At 30.6% G+C, this 21,547-nt stretch overlaps 1 protein-coding gene and 1 long non-coding RNA gene across 6 annotated transcripts in view; one reads left to right on the plus strand and one right to left on the minus strand.

Moving 5' to 3' along the window:
- The window catches only part of LOC107073851 (uncharacterized), a 64,442-nt gene that overhangs the window by 33,601 nt on the left and 9,294 nt on the right, over positions 1–21,547 (minus strand). The window contains exon 3 of one of the 5 annotated variants that reach the window (XR_016178832.1): positions 7,050–8,958. The exons of 1 other annotated variant lie outside the window; for it this stretch is intronic. This is a non-coding gene — a long non-coding RNA (uncharacterized LOC107073851). Of the gene's footprint in view, positions 1–7,049; positions 8,959–17,562; positions 19,217–19,415; positions 20,519–21,547 lie in introns of those variants that run through there. 3 more of the 5 variants (XR_016178833.1, XR_016178831.1, XR_016178835.1) reach the window with 3 other exon arrangements.
- The window catches only part of Mef2 (myocyte enhancer factor 2), a 75,418-nt gene continuing 56,962 nt past the window's right edge, over positions 3,092–21,547 (plus strand). The window contains exon 1 of the mRNA XM_015334571.2: positions 3,092–4,331. The gene's annotated coding sequence lies outside the window, so the exon portion shown is untranslated. The remainder of the gene's footprint in view (positions 4,332–21,547) is intronic.

A 21,547-nucleotide genomic window follows, 5' to 3' on the forward strand; every position in this document is an offset into this window, starting at 1 on the left:
TTTCTATTGGATTATTTTTTATGTAAACACTTATTTTTTTTTTTTCTATTGACAGTAGATGATCAATCGATTAAACACATATTTCTAGCGTAGTATAATTTTAAATTCTTTCCTTTTCTTAATTAACAAAATTTTTACAAAATGTTGAAACATAAAACAACTTTTGATTCGCTCATGAACACATTTTACGTTTAAATTAGACCTTTTAATTAGACCCTTCAGAATAATAATTGAGACATCTACTTATATGGAATATTTTTAAAACATAAATGAAATCTTTAATCAGTAATATAGCTTTGTTTTTTAAAAAACATATAAAAAAATCTGAAGAACATTTATTAAAAATTACGCATAATGTTGTAAATATATGACTCCTCTTTTTAAAAATAGAGGGAAAAATTTCATCACACTATGAGTGAGTCAACAGCATTGTTACACAAAATAAGTTTAAACAGATGCATGAAAATACGTGTATATGAAAAATATGACTTATTTCTTACTTTATTTTTCAGTTAAATTACAAAAATTTTCCTTTACATATACACATACATATATATATATATTATAAATTAATTTTAATAATAAAAAGTAGAACAAATAATATAAATAATTAAATGTGTACGTGTTTCATACAACAATCCTAGAAACTTTAAATTTTACCTTGCAAGAAAATTTAACAAAATTTGAGGAAACGAAGCAAAATTAAAATTCATTTTTAAAATTAGAATTTACAATAACAAATGATTAGTCATTTTTGTTAGAAATATAAAACATTTAAATTTTGTCTCCTTGACACAACTAACGCGAGCGATTACGAAGTTAACGATGCATAAACAATAAAACAAAGAAAATGATCGAAAATTTACAAATTGAAATAAAAAAATAAATAATAAATAAAAACAAAAACACACATGCACCAAGGCAACATCAATTAATAATCCAATTTTATGTTGGTTTCAGAAAAAAAGAGGTACGCACGTCCTTATGTATAATACAAAAAAAAACGTCGAATTTCCTAATTCCTTACGTGGCATTTTGACGTTTCTTGAAATTTCCATAAGTTCTTATCCCCACTACTGATAAGAACCGTTGTCGATAAATACCGCCGTGCATGAGGACAATCCTTCAGTTGTAAAATATATACGAGATAAGAATAAAGAAAAGCAAGAAAATTCACTGCTGCTATTTACGTGGTTTAAATATCAAGAGCGTGTGAAAGTTTTCAAGACAAACGAGAAGAAAGAGCACAAGAAAGAGAAAAATTATATACATTTAAGAAGAAGAAAGAAAGAAAGAAGAAAAACAATAATTATGATATTGCTACCACTTTTATTCTCTTCTTTGTTGACGGACATAGATCAGTCTCAAAGGCTGATAGATAATAATTTAGAGAATGACTTGTTTCCTGAAATAAACAGCTTATATCCGTTTTCACCTTTTGCCAATGCTCTTCTTAACGGACCATGGTTTGAATTTTTGAATCAAGATAAACATACCTCCAGCGTAACCACTGATGAACATAACTTCAAGATCGTCCTGGATGTAAAAGAATTCAAACCTAATGAAATCAAAGTCAAAGTCGCTGATGGATACATCATCGTTGAGGGTCAGCATGAAGAAAAGAAGGACAAAGATGGTTTCGTCTCTAGACAATTCGTCCGTAGATATTTGTTACCATATCAAGCAGAGACCGATAAAATTACTTCCAAGATATCAACTGATAGAATATTAACCATTATAGCACCTTTAAATAAGAATCTGGAAAAACCAACTGAAAAAACAATTAAAATTGAACTTAGTGACAAACCAGCTGTTACACAGAAAGATAACGATAAGAAAGTAACGGTGAATAGTAATCATGAAGAAGGTACGACTCCAAAGGATACAATCCATGTATCTAATACTGCTGCAAAGAGTACAATCCATGTGTCAAGCACCACTCCAAAGAGTACAACCCATGCGTTAGGCACTACTCCAAAGGATACAATCCATTCGTCAAGCACTACTTCAAAGGATACAATTCATTCGTCAAATACTACTTCAAAGCAATAAAATTTTTCTAATAGTTTGTAAAGATTTTATGCCATTTCTCTCAAAAAATTATGATTTGTACATGTTGAATCTGTTTCAAATTCCGTCCTATCTTTCATTGTATTTTTGAACATTGTAAATTTTAGATAAATATTGTTAATAAATGAAATTTATTTATTGCTAGATGATTAAAGGATTAATGGTCTTTCCTGTACTATGCGCAAACAATTAAGACAAATATTATACTCATATCCATTTCTTTAAGATTTTTAGGTTGATTTACTCGAAACAGCATACAGTTTCTTAATGCTAAAGATTTGTCTTATAACATTAAATATTAAAAATATTTTACCATAATAATTATAATGTATCATTTTATTAATATTTGATAAACCAATGTACCATTGTATTAATATTTGAAAAATATTATATAATTCTATTATCATAAAACAATGATAAATGAACTTTTATGTTCATTAGTAGTAAAGATAATTGCAATGAAATAAAATGAATGCAACATTCAAAATTATTGCGTAGATAGATAAAAATGCTAATTGCAAACAAAAAATGAGTCATTTTAAAAGTATGTAATTATAATATATAGGTACACTTGCAACTATGTATGTATATGCACTATTTGAATTTATATTAAAATCCCATTTATCTTTCTTACATTTTGACATAATTACAATGTAATTTTACCTTATAAATATAATTTAATAATCATTAATTTCATCATTTAGTAGTGGAATATAACTATTATTCTAGGTTATACATTTAAACATTAAAGTAATAACAATTAGACAGCTGTCAAAAAACGCCATGTTGCATTTAAATGGGACACGAAATTGGTGGGAAAAATTGAACCAATAAAATTCACACATTTCTATATCTGTGATATTATTGGCTACCATTTATTAACCTTTCTTAAATTGTATTTTATTAAATAATACAAATATCGAATGATAAGTATTAAATATTACAATGAAAAAAACAAATAAATACAATAATTCGATAATTAAATAATAATTATATTTATAAATGTCGTTTAAATTACCTAAACGTTCTCCATTTTACATCAGCCAATCAGCGTTCACATAGGAACATTAAAATAAGCACAAAACAGTTCAGTTCGTTCTTGAATATGTTACGTGCATAAACACTGTCATACGTAGCCACGAAAAAGATTAATTATAAAATTATAATAAGAATCATATAAATATACATTCGTATTTATTCGTAAATATTCGTATATATTCGTAATGATATTTGGAAATATAGCTCAATATGTGTTCGAACTTCGAAGCGAAAAGTTACCGCATCGCGAGTAAATAGTAAGTTTGGCATTAAAGAGTTGTTCAGCCTGCAACTCAATGTCATGCTTCAAGGTAAACTATCGATGACGTCAGTGTACATCGCTTAACAAGTGGGAGTGGATGGATAGATGTCGGCAGTCTTGGTTGTCGGTTTCGCGAATCGCAGTTGGAATCTGTAGAAGACCAAATCGCTTCGATGCAATAATGTTACGTGTTTCTTAGCAATGTAGGCGCGTGTATCAATCGAAAGAAAATTAAGTGAGTGCGAGAGAAAAAGAAAAAAGAAAATAAAGAGAGAGAAAGAAAAAAGAAAATAAAGAGAGAGAAAGAAAAAGATAATACGAACGAAAGAACGGAGTGTGAATAAGTAAGAGCGAATAAGAGAGTGAGCAGCGGCTGAGTGAACGAGTGAGTGAGCGCGCGACAGAGAGAGAGAGAGAGAGAGAGAGATAGAAAGAGAACAGAAAGTGGAGAAGAAGAAGAAGAAGAAGAAGACAACAACGACGACGAAGAGGAAGAAGAAGAAGAAGAAGAAGAAGAAGAAAAAGAAGAAAAAGTGGCGTGTCGACTGGTTGCACGTGTTTTCGCGGTTCGATGGAAAATCACCGATATCTTTTTGCGCATGCCCGAGAGCCGATGACGTCACGAAAATTGTGGTTTTGATCAAACTCGCTCTCGGACCTTTTTTTTCCCTCTCGATTCCCCCCTATCGTCCACCACCAGCAACATTTCCACCACCACCACCACCATCATCATCACCATTGCCACCCGCTCGACCATCCCCCGCTGCCCTCCAGCCCTCCTCCCTCCGCGTATGTTGTACGTACGTGTATATACAATCGTAAAGAAATAATGTTACTGCGCGAAGTCAAAAATAATTAGCGGTGCGAAGGGGGAAATCGTCCGGAAGAAACCGAGACGACGACGAGGAGAAGGAGGGGGAGGTGGAGGAGGAAGAGGAGGACCACCAGTCGGTGACAAAATGTAAGTAAACTGTGTTGTTTACTCTGTTCACCTGTTTACCTTCTTCTAAAAAAAAAAAAACATCATCTCGTATTATAGCTCATAACATGTACATCTAGAAAACCGGGCTGAGGAAGGGTGAGGGACATAGCCTTCACGCATTTCTAAACATGCATGTTACCATAGTGTTTGCCTGCTATCTTGCGACTTTCTCGATTTAGATTAGGCAAAAAAAAAAATTAAGGTGAATGAGAGAGTCCAAGTATGTTCTTGGATACATTTATTTTCTTTTCTGTATTTTTTCGTATGTTAGTATGTGCAGATTTTTAGGTGGGTGATTGAGAATGTGTGAAAGAAAGAAAGAGATTAGTTTGTTAAGAGATGGATCTTGACAAAACATTTAACACAGTAACTTTTGTAGTATGTGAACTAATTTCACAAAGATCGAACGAATTGAGTTAATTGTAAAATCTATTTGTATCTTCTTCTAGTGTCCACCACTGGAAAACTTTAATGAGAAAGAGTTGTAATATTGATTTTACAAGTTTAGAGTTAGTCGTTAAAGGAGGACAGTCTGTAAAATGAATTTTTAATCATAGGATTGTTTCTTTTTTTTCATGTTACATTTAATTTTCTTTCATCTATTTCAGATTCATGTATTTGTTTTAGCTGTCAGTGTTTTATGGCGATACTTTCTTCTATTTGTTTAATTTTAAGATTTATTAACACTAAATGTGTGTGTGTATACCATGACTGATTAAATGATCAGGTTCTGTAATTTGTAAAGATGTGATGTAATTTTTAGAAATCCTGTTTTTGATGAAAACACACAAAATTTACTCTAATCAATTTTGAATAAAATAAGGTAAATTGTTGACTGTCCACTTTGCTAAAATATTACTCCATATGAAAATATAAGCTTATCTTTTTTTTAAAGCGGTCATTTGACTGTGCATGGTATGAATAAGTATATGTAAAGTGTCAGTAAGTTTAATGTTAATGATGTAAGATGGTCAGCGATGAAAGATTGTATGAGATTTGTAATGAAAAGTTGTTATTTATGGTTAGATTTAGTTGTAGGAAGAGTATTCGGTCACTTTGAAGTATAGCTTGGACACCATCGCATTGCCAAATAATATCCAGTGCTTAGTGATGCATATGAAGATTAAAGTTTCTTCTATTATAATAATCCAATTCGAGGAAAATGCTGTTTTATATTTGTCATTTAACTTTAGTATTTAATTCCTTATATTAAAATTGTATTCATAGTCATATCTAGAAGCATTATTGATAACACAAGATATATACCGCATAATAATCTAATATTATATTTTATTTGTTTATGTATAATTTTTAAATTTGAAATCTTTGCAAAATGTATTGTAACAACATTCATAGTATTAACTAACATTTAATGTATTTTATATTCTATTTATTAGAAGTATATGCATAGAGTTAAGAATATGCATGGTTGCATGAACTAACTGGAATACATTTTATAAAGATTTCACACGTTACAAAAATAAGTATTGTCTTATCGAATATAAAATCTTTGCAAAATGTATTGTAACAATATTTATAATATTATTTACTGTATCATTTAATTTATGTTATTTTATATATATTAAAAGTATACAAATAGAGTTAAGAACATGTATGATTACATCAATTTATTGTGATACATTTCATAGAGATTTTTTATTACAGAAACAAGTGTCATCTCATCAAATAGAATACATCAATGTTGTCTAAATTCTAATTAAAATTTCTAAGTAAAATAAAGCATCAAGGTTCTTTTAATTATGTTGAGGAAAAGCTAAAAGAAAACAAAAACACAATTTGTGCAATGTGGAGCAGATTCTATGAGATACTGCCATCTGTCGGTAACTAATCTCGTGCGGGTTTAACTGCATCGGTATTGCAGAAAGTTTCAATATAAGTTGTAATAAAAACATTTCAAAATGTCTTAGAGTTACGCAGTTAATTTCAATGAATTGCACGTGCGAAAAAATTATTCATACATTAGATAGAACGTTAGACATTAGAAAGAAATAGAAGAATAAAGAAGAATTTCATTTGTGAAAAAAATAATTGCAAATAAATTGTATTTAATATTTAAAAAAATATATATTTACATATATATTTTGTTTATACCTAAATGATAAAGTTTTAATTATAGTAAAATTCAAGACACTTCGCGATAATTTATTTATTTACATTCAACGATTGTAATCATAGATGTATTTGCAATTTTAATTTTACAAAATTTTCTTTTAATTTCTTCACACGTAACACATACACATACAAACACACTTATATGCACATATTATACACATACATATATGCATGATACGTGCGTACCTTTTATAATCTTATCAACTAAAGTGATACTTTAGAGTCTTCTGTCATATTTTAAAGATCGAATGACATCCGGTCTGAGAAGAAGAAGAAGAAGAAGAAGAAGAAGAAGAAGATCGATAGATGATCGATCGATTGAAAAATATTTTCCCATCTTTTCTTCCCACGTTAAACATTTTTCGGTTATCGAAAATTGTTCTTTAGTAGTACATGTATAAAAAAAAAAATATTCGTGCACGTATGATGTATATATATATATATATATATATATATATATATATGCGCAAGATTATATGCTAGAAAATTCTTTAAGCCTCTTATGTTCGCTTGTTTAGGCAATCTTATCAGACTGACGGTTTTTATCGTTAGATTTTTAACAAGAAAAAAAAAAAAAAAAAAAAATAAGAAGAGAAGAAGAGCCTAGACCAACTTGCCCGCTTTACGTGCATTAACAACAACAACAACAACAACACAATAATGATAATAATTATGATAATAATACTTATCTCGCGCAATGCCGCGACCTCATAGCACAATATACACAGGTACAATGTGGGGTCTTTCTTTGAAACATATGTAAATTTCTAATACGTATGACCTAAACGTTGACTCTTTTCATTCATAGAAAATGTCTGACACCACACGCTGAGAAAATGGGCTAAGCTTCATTCCGAGATCATTCGATGACATAAATCGTTGTAATTGAAAGAAAAAGATGAAGCAATATATAAATATATAAAAAAAAAAAGAGACGATTTTATCGGAAATTTCGTTGAGAATCGTTATTGTTTTTTGAAGAAATAAAAAAGATTTTAAACCTATCGTAAATTACGTTTAATTACTTTCTACTTTCCACAAAATCGGTTGCTGTGTTGTTGTTGTATGATATTACGAGATATGTGTGCATTTTTGTTTTATATTATTATTCTTTTTTTTTTTTTAATTTTTTTTTACAAATATTCGTTTGGAATATATTCGGAATCTCTGTCTTCTTTCCTTTTGTTTCATTTTATTATATTTTATTGCATACATTTGAAATCTCACAAAATGCGGTTAAAGAATTCTATACGAAATTACGTAGGAGTAGTTTGATTCTGTTCTTCTTTTTTTCCTTTTTTTTTCTCTCTCTCTCTTTCTTTCTCTCTCTCTCTCTCTCTCTTTCTTTCTTTCTTTCTTCCTTCTTACATATATATTTTTCTTTTTTCCTTCTTCACGTTCGCCGACAATACAAAACTAAGTTTCCCTTCATTTTATTCATGGCATGCGGAACATTCGTAATATTACAATACGCGCTTTTATACAAAATGAAAGGCAAATGAATATCCAATAGAGAATGGCGTAAGTTTTTCTTGTATTTTTCCTCTCGTGTAACGTAATAATAATAATAGATATATTGTATATTTATATCAATTCTTTACGTTTTCTTTTGACAATACCATTTACTTGGCAATTTAACGATATTGAAATCATCCAGAAATTATTCCACGTTTTTGGTTTGACAAAATATATATTTTTATAAAGATCTCAACAACAAAAAATTCATTAATATTTGAACGTCCATTTGTTTCTTGGATAGAAAAAAGATGTGTTTAAAAAGTATTATCAAAATTGTTAGAATTAACAATCATTTGTCATGTTTTCAAATACATATTGTTATTTGTAACAAAAAGGTTTGAATATATTCAATTTATAATCTTCAAAATTACAATTTTTTATATACGTAGAAATAATTTTGCGAAAATCATCGATGAAAATATGAATCGTTTCGAAGAAAAAAAAATATAAAGAATTTGTGCCGATTTTGAAAGACCCCTGGGAACAGTATTTATCAATAACTCGATTAACTTGATTTTATTTCCCCTTCCTTCTTCCCAATGTTTTGTTATCTATTACGAAATATGACAGAGAGATGAGATAACGTTCGTTATACGCGTGGGGTCCCTTTAAATATTTGTAAATTTCTGAAAGTTGTCGTCGTATGTAAAATTATCGAAAAATTAAACGATTAGTACACTCATACAAGTTTGTATGCATCATCCAACTGCATCATTCAAGAATTTTTCAATCGTCGTGACATTTTCTTTAGTTTTCTTAATGTTGGGTGTCTTGTTGATCTCGGAAGGATCTTCTTTCGTTTATTCTCTCTCTCTCTCTCTCTCTCTCTCTCTTTCTCGTTTCTTTTCGACTTGCATATATTTTCAATTGGAAAGCCGAAAAAAAGGTTTGACTTCATAAAAATTCTAGGAAGAAACTGCAACGTCGCGGTCTCGACATCGATCCACCTGAGAGCCTAAGTTAGAAAGAGAAAGAGAAAATGTGTAAGAGAGATAGGATGGATAGATAGAGGTAACGAAAGGAGTGTGTAAGTTAGTGTTAGTATGAGAGAGAGAGAGAGAGAGAAAGAGAGAGAATGGTTTCATCGATAATCTTCTCAGGAATACACACTGGAAGTGCTGACGTCATACGTTTTGGAAACGTTATGCAAGTCGCAACTAATGCGAAGACAAATTTCATATGACTCTCTTGGATTACTTCTTTCTTACATGCAGGACAAACACGTACACATACACCGATGCACACATATACTAACAACACAATGCTAACACAAACGGTAAGAAATGTACATAAATGTATTTATATATATATACACACACATATATTTGCATAAATTTGATGTTATCGTTCGAGTAAATCGCGTTACGTTAATTCGTTTCTTGTCTCACCTGTTTAAGATAATTTTCATGTCAAATTTATTCGTTTTTGCGCTTCGATCAAAAAAAAAAAAAAAGAAAAAAGAAGACAATAATGTAAGAATAATGAAAGAAGAATGAAAATCTTAGGAAATGTTTGTCTGTGTGTTACGTATATTACGCAGGTACATTTAAAAAATAGCCCCTTTTCGTGCTAATGCATCCGTAAAAAGGGAGCAGCAGCAACGGTGGGTTGGAAGTTTCGCACGTGAAACACGCCCATCTCTTCGAAGCTCGTTTCACGCCTGAAACCAACTCTCTTATGTGTATGTGAGAGAAAGAGAGAGAGAGAGAGAGAGAGAGAAATATATAAAGAGAGGAAAACTGACGAATGACACGCGAATGAGAATTTCAATTATCATTTCAGGTAGCAAATTTCTTTCTCAACCACGTACACTTGTATCTTTCTATTTACACGAAAGTTCTTTCCTTATTTTCTTCTTTTTTTTGTGTGTGTGTGTTTTTTTTTTTCTCCAAAGGAAAATCTTTTCGAATATTTAACAATTGTCTTTTTTTTTTTTTATATTTTTATTTAATTAATTTTGTGATTATTATTTTGTTGTAATTTAATGTATTCCCTTTTGATTGCAAGTAAACAAATGTTTACAAGAAATCGATCGAAGTTCATCGATATTATTAATTAATTTACTACTGCTTTTTATTTAGAGATATTTAATCGATGTAGAAATAGATTATGATCTCGAAACGATACGTGAACAAGTAGCCCCTTTTTCTAATTTAATTTTTAAGAGAGAAAGATAAATCGAGATAACGAATTTAAGAAAATTGTTTCGCGAGAATCAAGGATAAGTTATGATTTGTTTTCTTTTCTTTCTTTTTTTTCTTTTCAAGAATATTCGGCGTTAAATTTACAAATTACAAGTGAGGATATTAATTTCTTTCTCGATATTAACATTATTAATCGACCGATTATTATTAATATTCGTGTCTTCTCTTGTGTGAAAACTAAGAAAGAAAAAAACTTTTCTTATAACAATGTCTTTTCTTTAACTTTTTGTTTATCAGATATTTCTTATCGTAGATAAAATCAAACGGACATTTTATTATTCTTTTCTCTTTATACTTCTTTCTTTCTTTTTTTTTTAAACCAAAAAAAAAAAAAGAATACAAGCAAATAAGTAACGTTAATGAGTTCACGTCGTTAAAGGTGGAAAGAAAGAAAGAAAAAAGAAAGAAAATAAATGTCCAGATTCGCGTCGAGATTTTCGTTGAAAATTGTGGTGAACGACGAGAAGACGACGATATAAAATTCAAATTAGTAGAATTTTATATATATATATATTCTTTTTCTTTATCTTTTATTTTGTCTTTTGTTCTCTCGTCGGTTAAATATTTTTTAAATGATAAACACTGTTGAGTTCAGGTCGAATTTTGTACAATCCAAGGATCGATGATCGTGATTTAAAATGGCGTGGCAAGAAATTGGGCTGATGCGAGAATAAAATGAATATAAGCAAGGATAAATGATCAAACATTTATATGCTCCGTAAATATTTCATAATCGTTTCTCAGCGAGTGATAAGCAAGCGAGTTTATATTCGTTACGATTTCTTCGAAAGGATGACTAGGGTAGAGGAAGGAGGAAGACGAGGAGGAGAAGGAGAAGGAGAAGAAGAAGAAGAAGGAGGGTGAAGAGAAAAGGATGAGAAGGATAAGGAGGAGGAAAAAAGGGGGGGGGAAGGTCTCTAATAAACGTTCTCTCAACAGGACATACAATATTTTTATATAGGTCGGAGTATTGACCAATTTGGCTAGAAGTTACTTTGAAATTCTGACGCTCGGTTTAATAATTGAACGTTAGTAAAGGTATTTTTGGTCTACCGATCTAGATAGATCCCCTAATAAGAGAAATGTAAATGCATTAGAAGAGTATCCGGGCAACCATTGTGAAAGGAAGAAATCGTGATCGGGAAATTGTATTAAAAACTTTTTTCTTTTTTTTTTTTTTCTATTTAATTCTTTTCTCATTTCTACTTCATCTTATTCTCAAAACTTTACTAATCGAATAATTTTTTTATTTGTATTATACACATACGTATATAAGTGTGTTTTTATTTATTTATAAGACGTAACCAACAATTCGTTGGAAGAAAAGTCCACACATATACACACGCATAGATAAAAATACATTCTGACAGTTAGAAAGTCGAAGGTGCCATTAGATCGACGATATATCGATCGTTATCTCTCTCTTTCTCGCATTCTCTTTTTTCTCTTATTCTTTCTCTCTTTCTCTTTCTCTTTCTCTCTCTCTCAAAGTAGAATCAGATCTCGGGAAAAAGGTCAGGTTTCAACGTGGACCTCGTCGACCTTTCGACCTCTTTTCACCTCAAAAACTATCTAATGATACCACCCCAACACCTTTTTCAAATTCCTACTATTTTCAAAAAAAAAAAAAGAGAGAAAGAGAGAAAAAACAGGTAGATGGATGGGCAGATCGATATAATAGTGAAAATAAAATAGTTAAATGAAAAAATGCGTAATGATATGTTAAGTGGAAAAAATTAATTGACAAAATCAAATCTAACAAGAAGATATTTTTCTTCTTCTTCTTCTTCTTCTTCTTCTTTGTTTTTTCCTTTCTTTCTTTCTTTCTTTCTTGATTTTTATTTCTTTTAGGATTATCTTTCTACCTTCGTTAAAGGTAACTCCCTCTTTCTCTTTCTCATTTTCTCTCTCTATCCATCCATCCATCCATCCATCTATCCATCCATCCATCCATCTATCTTGTTTCAATCTTTTTCTTTGGAGACAGGAGCATATCAGGTCGCCATTGACGTAAGCCCTTCCACCTGGTCCGTGCAAATCCGATCAGTTTTTCATCCCTCTTTCACGTGTAAAACGCACGTGGGTATCGTCATCGCTATGAAGCGTACCTACGTCGTTCGCATCGCTTGTCTTATAAAAGCGTTCGACGTAGGTGGTTCTCTCTTTTTCTCTCTCTTTTTCAATACAAAGAGAGATAGAGATAAAGAGAGAGAGAGAGAAAGAGAGAGAGAGAGAAAGAGAAAAAAAAGAGAGAACTTTGATACTACAATATGCGTGGAATCGTCCCATCTTTTTTATCCCTTTTTTTTTGTCTTTGTCCTTTTCCAACAACCCCACTCTCTCTCTCTCTCTCTCTCTCTTTTTTTCTCTTTTTCTATCTTTCATAAATTCTCATATTTTTTCCCTCGTTTATTATTCGATTCTTTGACACTCGAATAAATCATCAATTTGTTAGATATTCAACGATATCCACGAATGCATACATACATACATATACACACAGGTTTTTTTTCTTTTTTTTTTAAATAATTCATTTATTCGTTAGATAATAGATGGATTATTATATGAATTAAATTTTTTGGGGGTTAGTGATAGATAATCAATGATATTCACGAATACATATATATTTATGTATACCTACGTTTTGGTCTGTTGCATTTGATTTTTGGTTATTTTACTGGCGGTTCTGTTATTAATCGATTTTTTTTCGATATTTTATTATACAATAAATCGCATTTTGCACACATTAATTTTTGGGAGATAAATATACGTTTTCTCTTGATTTGTATTTTTTATTTTTTTTTGCAAGTCGTTAGATGATCTTTTACGTTGTTCCTATGATCTTTGATGAATTTCTACTTGGAATATGGTCGCGAGTAATTCTTTATTTCTTCTTGTTGAGTAGACTTTTGCGTGACCAATTTTTTCTATAACACGTTCGTCAATTTATTATTTCAATGTATCGCGATAATGTTGGTTAGTTAGTAATAGTATTAGTATTTTAGTATTAGTAGTGGTAGTGGTAGTAGTAATTGTAGGATAGGATGTAGTTTTAGAATAGAATCTTTGTAAAAAAGGAATGTGGTAGAAAGATTGTAGAAAATTCTTCGACATTCCCAAGCAACTTTGTTCTCTGTAGAAATTTCTTTTCGCTTTCACCGATCCTTTTGCGTGATCCTTTTTTTTTTTCTTTCTTTCTTTCTTTCTTTCTCCTTCTTCTTCTTCTTATTCTTATTATTCTTCTTCTTCTTCTTCGTCTTCTTCCTTTTATTTCTTCTTTCACCTGTCACCGGAGAATGCAACAGTTTTATGCACGCATGGGATTACATTTGAAACGTGTGTATAGATTTCCATTAAAATATGGTATACAGTGACAGGCGATTAAAGAGAAAATCATTGCTATAAGAAAAATATATTCTTTAAATGGCCAATGAAATGTTATTTCCAATTTCATGATTTGCGTGGCGAATGTTTGTCATTTGTAAAATGTTTCATTTTCTCGTAATAATTTTATTTTGAAAGATTTCACATTGCGAGATATTAATTAAGAATTTCAATGCATATACATTTAATAACGAAACATTTTATTTTTTTTTTTTTTTTTTGTCGTTTACGTGAAAGTTTTACGTTATTTGTGTTGAGTTTCCTGTTTTTTTTTTTTTTTTTTTTTTTTTTTCATTTAAAACTTATCATTATATATAAAATTGAAAATAAAAAAGAAGTAATAATAAATTCAATAGAAATTATACTTACAATTGTTTATAATATTTCTATACACACCCATTAACAATAATTCTTAGATTAATTTAGAAAATCATTTCTATACAATATATCAGTTTATATAAATGCATAATAAATATAATTAATACTTAGTAAAAGGTATATATATATATATATGAGAAATTGGAATTAAAACATAAACCCAATGAGATCACACATAATTTGAAACTCATATAAAATTTGAAAGGAATTATTAATTGTAATATAAAATCGCATCCCTTCCAATTTTAAATGATGTATAAGAAGAAAAAAAAACAAATAAAGAGAAGAAAGATAAAGTGTATATATATATATATATATATGTAAAGGATTAAACGTATGCGAATGTAATAAAATCTCGAGGTCTCGCACGTGGCCGATAGGACCACGTGGGCCTTCTCGCCTGCGTCACAAACCGAACCGACACCCCATCGCGTATTGATTGAGGATGGCCATGGTCGTTTCCATGACGACGTTTCTTTTACCTGCACGCCGAGCGCATGCATGATACACCTTTTCTCTACCATATACGACATATACCTAACAGAACCGTGTCTACGTAGCTATCAAGGAACGAAGTCATAGCTATAGTTCTCGCGTTAGGTGCGTTCTATGTAACCTGCTAAGCCAACTTTTGCTATACCTTCCGTTCTCCATCTCGTTTTTTTCTCTCTCCTTTTTTATTCCCTATTTTTATCCTTTTTCTTCTTTTTCTTCTTTTTTTTTTTTATCGTTCTAGTTAATTTTCATTATTAAGAAATATATAATATAATATTTTTTTTTTGCTTGTTTCTTCGTTTATTATTGGTCGAAATAATTTTCACCTTTTTTTTTTTTATATTTTTTTTTTTGTATATGAGGTATTTAATTATATTACGCGCTCTCTCAAAAGGTTAAATAATTAATTGTATTTTTTTTTCTCTTTCTTATTTTTTTTTTTTTTATCATTATTTCGTATAATTCAATTTAACGCCGGGGACGTTTTAAATGAGAGAAATTTTTAATTTTTATCCGATTAATTTGATTTTACGTACGAACGTGATATTCCATCTTGTTAATAATTAACGGTCCAAGGGTTTTTTTTTTTTTTTAATTTTATCCAATTGTCTTCTCGGTTTTTCTTTTTTTATACTTCTTTTTTTGTTGTTGTTGTATTTCTCTCGTTTTATAATGCATCGAACGAGAGGATGATCTTTCATCGTTTTACTAATATCGTACGATATTATTTTATTTTTGAAATTTTTTTTCTTCTTTTTATTAGTATTTTTCTTTTTTTTTTTTTGGTAAATACAAAATCCTCAAAATTCGACGATGAAACGAAAGAGAGAGAGAGAGAGAGAGAGAGAGAGTGAGAGAGAAGAAGAAGATATAGTTTGCGATTATTAGGTTATCTTTGTCCGCCTTGTGTATCAACGTTGTGCATTGGCGTAAGAATGGAAATAAATTCCGACGAAAAATATTTCTCTTCAAAAGGTGTCGTCATTGAATAACATTTTTTAATTTCAAAATTTTCTTTTGATTTTATTTGACAATTGATCTTGTTAAGTTTTAATAAAATTACAGATGAAAAGTTAAAGAAGAAAAGGTACGTAGACAGAGACAGAGAGAAATAGAGAGAGAGAGAAAATGTTTTATGTTGTAGAACAATTAGGAAAAGAATAATATTTGAAATCTATTTAATGGAATAATTTGATTTCGTTGATCTTGAGTTAAATCGCGAACTTTGGGTAATGTATTTTGGTGTCGTCATTACGGAGATGAGAGATGCCACAGAATCTCTCATTAGCAACACCATGTTACTCGGCTAACTTCGAGAATGGAAGAGTTAAGCTCTTAAGTGATTACGCCGCTGATTTGCTTCTACCCGTACACGTAAACATATATATACACATACACATATACACGAACGCCATAGCTTACTCGTGCATAGACAAACACATGGTATACATATATATATATATATACACGTATATTACATGTAACCACTACTTTTGTATATTTATATGTGTCTAGGTATATGCAGAGCTTTGTGCTTTACTGGGCTTTTACACTATTCAAGATACGCTAGCAAGAATTCGTTCGCCATTATATACCTTCGAAATTTCGTGTTCGAGAGATCGATCAGTTCGTAGTATCTACTTTGAACAAATTTCGTTCTATATTCCTACGTTTAATACTAACGTATAGTGAATATTATTTTATATGAAAGTGTAATTTTTAGATTGTTTTTTTCTTTTTTTTTTTTTCATTTCTTTTTTTCTTAATACTGGAAAACAAGAGGAAACAAATATTATAAATTGTATGATTAATTGAATAATTATCTTAATATCGACATTTTTCTAGTTCTACAAATATAAATATTGATTTGCATTCTCGTTTATATCTTTCGTTAAATTCAATTATAAAATGATTTTACAAGAAGGTATACATTTATTTATTTATTTTCTGACTGAAAATCGAAGGAAGAACAAAATTCCCTAGTAGCACACAATATTGGAAAATATTGAATACACATGTGTATTTAATATTAAAAAGAGATTCAATGCCTTTTTAATATTAATTACATATGTATTGAATATTTGTCAATATTTTGTGCTACCACCAGGGATTGTAAGAATTGCACGAGAAGAAAAATTGAATTGATTAGGAGTATCATGTCTTTTTTTATTTTCATATAGAATTGTCGCAAATGCTGTGAAAGTATGCGAAGACTCGATGGAATGTGACGAGGAAAAACATTTTGAAATTAACGAAAGATTGAGCGAGTGGAAAAAAAAGAAAAAGAAAAAGTAAAAAAGAATGAAATCAAGGCGTTTGCAACACGTAACGCGACCTTTTGCGAATCGATACGAGAAAAAGAGAGAAAGAGAGAGAGAGAGAGTAAGAGAGAGGAGAGTCTTCGTTACCGGTCAGCTGACGAGTCGTATAGCGATGTTAAGTAAAGAAAAAAGAAGAAGAAGAAGAAGGAGAAAACAACGTAAAAAAAGAGAGAGAGAGAGAGAGAGATAGGGAGATCGTGTGTAATTCGAAACTGACGTTACGTGCACTCTCTCACAAGCACGCTCTCTAACATATATTTATGAACACGTGAGTGTAGACTGGTCGTCGTGGTGGTGTAAGAAGAAGAAAAAGAGAGAGAGAGAGAGAGAGAAAAAAAAATAAAAAAATTAGTTTGAAGATTCATACGCAGCTTCCATTGCCATTACGAACTCGTGAGTATGCTCCCTCCCCCTCCCCCTACCCCATATGACTCTCTTAAACAAAGTTCGTTTGCGTTTCGTAATGTAAAAAACAAATTTTTTTTATTTTAATTGTATTTATTTTTTGTTTTCTTTTTTATTTTTACGTGGGTTTGAAATATGAAGATTGCAATAAAGTTGATACAGGGAGGTATGGATTTTGTCTGTCTTTTATTATTATTATTATTATTATTATTTTGTTAAGGATTGATAATTTGTAATAATAATTGTTTAATTATTACATACGTTTATAATATTTCTAATATAATTTGAAATTGAAAAGGTAGAAAGGTATATTAAGAAATAAATTTCAAACGAATAGATAATTAAAATAATAGATTACCTATAAATTAATAATATTTTTTAAAGATATATTTCTAAATAATATTATATAGTACAATCTTATAATATATTTGTATAATATAATATTATTTATACGATAAATAACATAATAGTAACAAAACAAAGAATCAAAATCAAAAGTGTCTTATAATACATTTGAAAGTAGTAAAAGTTGGTCAGACATGGTCGAGTAGTTCCTTTCGTATGCAACCCTGTATACATCGAAGTAATTTAAAAACACGTAGGAGTTAGTAGTCATGCTATGAGCCAACAGGGTGAATCCCCCTGACAGAAGTGGCGCCTTTAACGGGAACACCCCACGTGTATCTCTAACGAAGAAAAGGTTCTAACATAAGAGAAAAATAGACGAATATTTTCCACAACAATCTAATCAATCTAAATAAACAAAACAAACAAATAAACAAAATGGACAATAATGAAAGAGACAGATTTAAAGAAAGAAAACGAACAAAATACAGAAAGCAAGAAAAAGAAAGAGAAAAATGAGATTTTGTGGAGACGACTGACTGACTGAGTGAGTGAGTGAGTGAGTGAGTGAGTAAGTGTACTTGTAAGAAGGTGTCGCGATGGTGGAAGAAGAAGAAGAAGAAGAAGAAGAAGAAGGATGAGGAAGAGGAGAAGAAGGAGGTTGAAAAAGAGGAAGAGAAGGAGGGAGTTTAGTGTTGCTTTAGATGGGTGGGGGGTAGGTGGGAGACGGGGAGGGCTGTTGCGACGCCGGGCGTCCGGTGATCGCGCCTTAAAAGGTTCGACGCCGCACGCGCCCAACAGCTGCCAGCTCTCCTTCGTTCCTCTCGTCTTCTTTCCTCCTCTTCTTTTTCACTCTACTCTCTTTCTCTCTTTCTCTCTCATATACTTTCTCACTCTCCTTGTATCTATCCATCTCTTTTTTACTCAAGGATACGAGTATACTCTTCCCTTTTCCTGAGCATACGCACGCGCGTATTTTCCCTCTCCGTGTGTTGTTATTCTCTTTCTCATTCTCATATAACCATCTCTCTTTTTCTTTCCCGACACGCACACACACACACACACACACGCGCAATCACTCTCTTAAATATGTGTGTTTCAATCTACAAGGTGTTTCATTTTATTCAATATCGATAACATTTTCAACGATCATTGTTATATTAGTCGAATGATATAATAAACAAACAAACAAACAAACAAAATAATAATAAAAATTGTCTTACAATATTAATCGATTAGTTTTAAATACAAATATGATTGATTTTGGTGTAAGAATGATTAACGAGCTTTTTATGATGGATATTTTTTTTTCAAGGTTACATACTTTTTATTTTATTATTTATTAAATGTGCAACGATTTTAAACGAAGCACCTTGTAGAAGAGAGTAGAGTTTAGGCGTTTGTTAGAGGACGAGCTTGAGGATGTACACTTGTGCTTGCTCATACATCTTTCTCTTTTTTTTTTAATTTCCTCCTCTTCCACCTACTCCACCACCTTCTCTTCTACTTCTTTCTTCTTCTTCTGAAGTCCTCGTCATCATCATCATCATCATCATCATCATCATCATCATCATCATCATCATCATCCTCGACGTAGTTGTCGTCATCCTACACGTTGACTATGGCACACAGTGTATCCTGCTGCCGGGTATCGCGTTTCAAACTCCACTACCACGTATTCCTAGAGTGAGTGAGTGTAAAAGATGGTGAAGGAGCCAGGGGAAAAGAGGTGATAGGAAGAGGAGGAGGAGGAGGAAGAGGTGGGAAGGAGGAAGGAGGGTGCACACGCGCGTGCAGATGCGTTGACGTGTGTGCAATAGAGCCCCAGTAGCGCAGAACAGCGTCACGGTGCATTATCGAAAGGCCGATGTGCTCTGCAAAAGCCACCCCCTTCTTTAATTTTTTTTTTTTTTTTTATTTGCATTGTACTTAGGAGAAGAAAGAATTGGCACCTGATTTCTGGCTTTCGATTCATTCAATTTTAATTTGTGGAATTAGTATCAGTACAGGGGGGTATCAGGCAAAGGGAATTTGGTTTCTGTTTCTGTTTTTTTTTTTTTTTTAATTATCATTAATTATCGTCAATTCGATACGTTTGTATTGTAGATAATCATAATCATAGCTTTTGAAGTACCTCTATCGTATTTTATAAAAAGGTATCTTTGTTCTTTGTTATCATTAATCAAACGTATCATAGATAAGAGAATATAATGTTTAGGTATATATTAGATGAAGTATTATGTGATTTGTCGAGTAGGGTTTATCTATCATTCACTTGGTTGATTGTAAATATTGTCCATCCTCGTTGTTACTTAAATTTATGAAACAATTACATAAACGTTATAATTTATAGAATTATCAATAATTATTTTAACACACATCGTAGACATAGACGACGATCATAATTAGTACTTAAATTTATCAAATAATTATAAATATTAAAGAACATTATAATTTATTATTTGATCGCGATCATTGATTTTACGTAGGTCGTTGATTTTGTTGATTATAATGTTGGATTAATCGTAATTTTGTAATTGTTCGTGGATTGAGGTAAATAATAGGAGTCATTATAATCAAAGAAGAAATGGTTTTATGTGTATTCGGTATAGATTAATAAAAGACAAAAAATATATCGGAAAATTGAGAAGAACGTTGAACTAGGCATCTTCCTACCCCACACGTGGCCCCTGTCTGATACCAATGTATGTGGTACATGTGTTTTTTGCTCTCCTACAGAGAGATTTCTCTGTGGGATAAGGAATCTTTTGGTTGCTTCGAGTTGGACATACCATTAGTTCTCCCATCCCCCATTCTTCCCTTTCCTATCTCTTTCCTTTCGTGATGGCACGCGCTATGGTGATCGTGATTCCGGCCATGAGAATTTTCTTTACGATTAAATCAAGACTCACGTTTCTCATTTTTTTTTTCCAACAGATTTTTTTTGCTTTTATCTCCTTTAAAATCTATACTCGAGATCTTTCTGCGTGCGAATAATAAAGGAAATGTAAGAATAAATATTTGATTTGATTTTCAATACATTTATTTATTACAATAATATTTTAATATATATATACGTGGATATACGTTACGAAACGTTTAGAGTTTCAACGAAAAATATATTTTTATTTATTTATTTATTTATTTATTTATTTATTTTTCTTTTTTATTTGGAAATAAAAATGTAATCGACAAAAAAATTGATTCCACGTTAAACTCGAAACATTTCAACCAACCCACGCAATTGTAAATAATGTTGAACTTTTGTGAGTATTAAGAAAAGAAAAAAAAAAGAAATTAATGGAAAATATCAATGCAGGATTAAATGTTAATTATTGTTATCGTATTTATTGTTATAATTAATTTAAACAAATTAGATTAACATAGTTGCAGGTATTGTGGTAAAGTTAGGTGAAATTTATTTCGAAAGGATATTAATTCCTACGAAATGGTTTAGGTAGAAATACATAGTTCCCAAAGGATTTTGTTCTAGGTAAAATCGTTATCTATTACGGAGAGATGAAACATCTCAGGAGCATGTTCTCGAATATGAACATGATGAAGATCGTTAAATTCGTATATTCGCATTCGTATCGAACACATTTGGTGAAATTACTTGATTATAGAAATACCGAATGAAATTACGTTGTACATTAACTCTCATGAAAATGATTGATATATGTATAAGTTACAAGGATTTCTTGGAGCATGATTATCATAATCACCGTGTAAAATAATACTCTTTTAATAAACCTCTTATTCGTATTTAATCACTAGAGTTTCATGAAACAAATCTAACGAATTCCATACACGTGATTTGCACTTCTCCAATACTACAAACTATCGAAATATATTATAATTGATTTTGAAATTATTATCGAATGGATTAAATAATCCAAACATATTTATCATATAAATATGTGTGTGTGTGTGTTGGTAATTATGAAAGTGGAATAAATAAAAAATTGATTATTACGATTAACACACACGAGTATTAGTTGCAAAATGATGA

The sequence above is a fragment of the Polistes dominula genome, unplaced genomic scaffold (genome assembly GCF_049000335.1).
Source record: "Polistes dominula isolate Pdom_NZ unplaced genomic scaffold, Pdom_raw_medaka contig_373, whole genome shotgun sequence".
NCBI classification, from domain to species: Eukaryota; Metazoa; Arthropoda; class Insecta; order Hymenoptera; family Vespidae; genus Polistes; species Polistes dominula.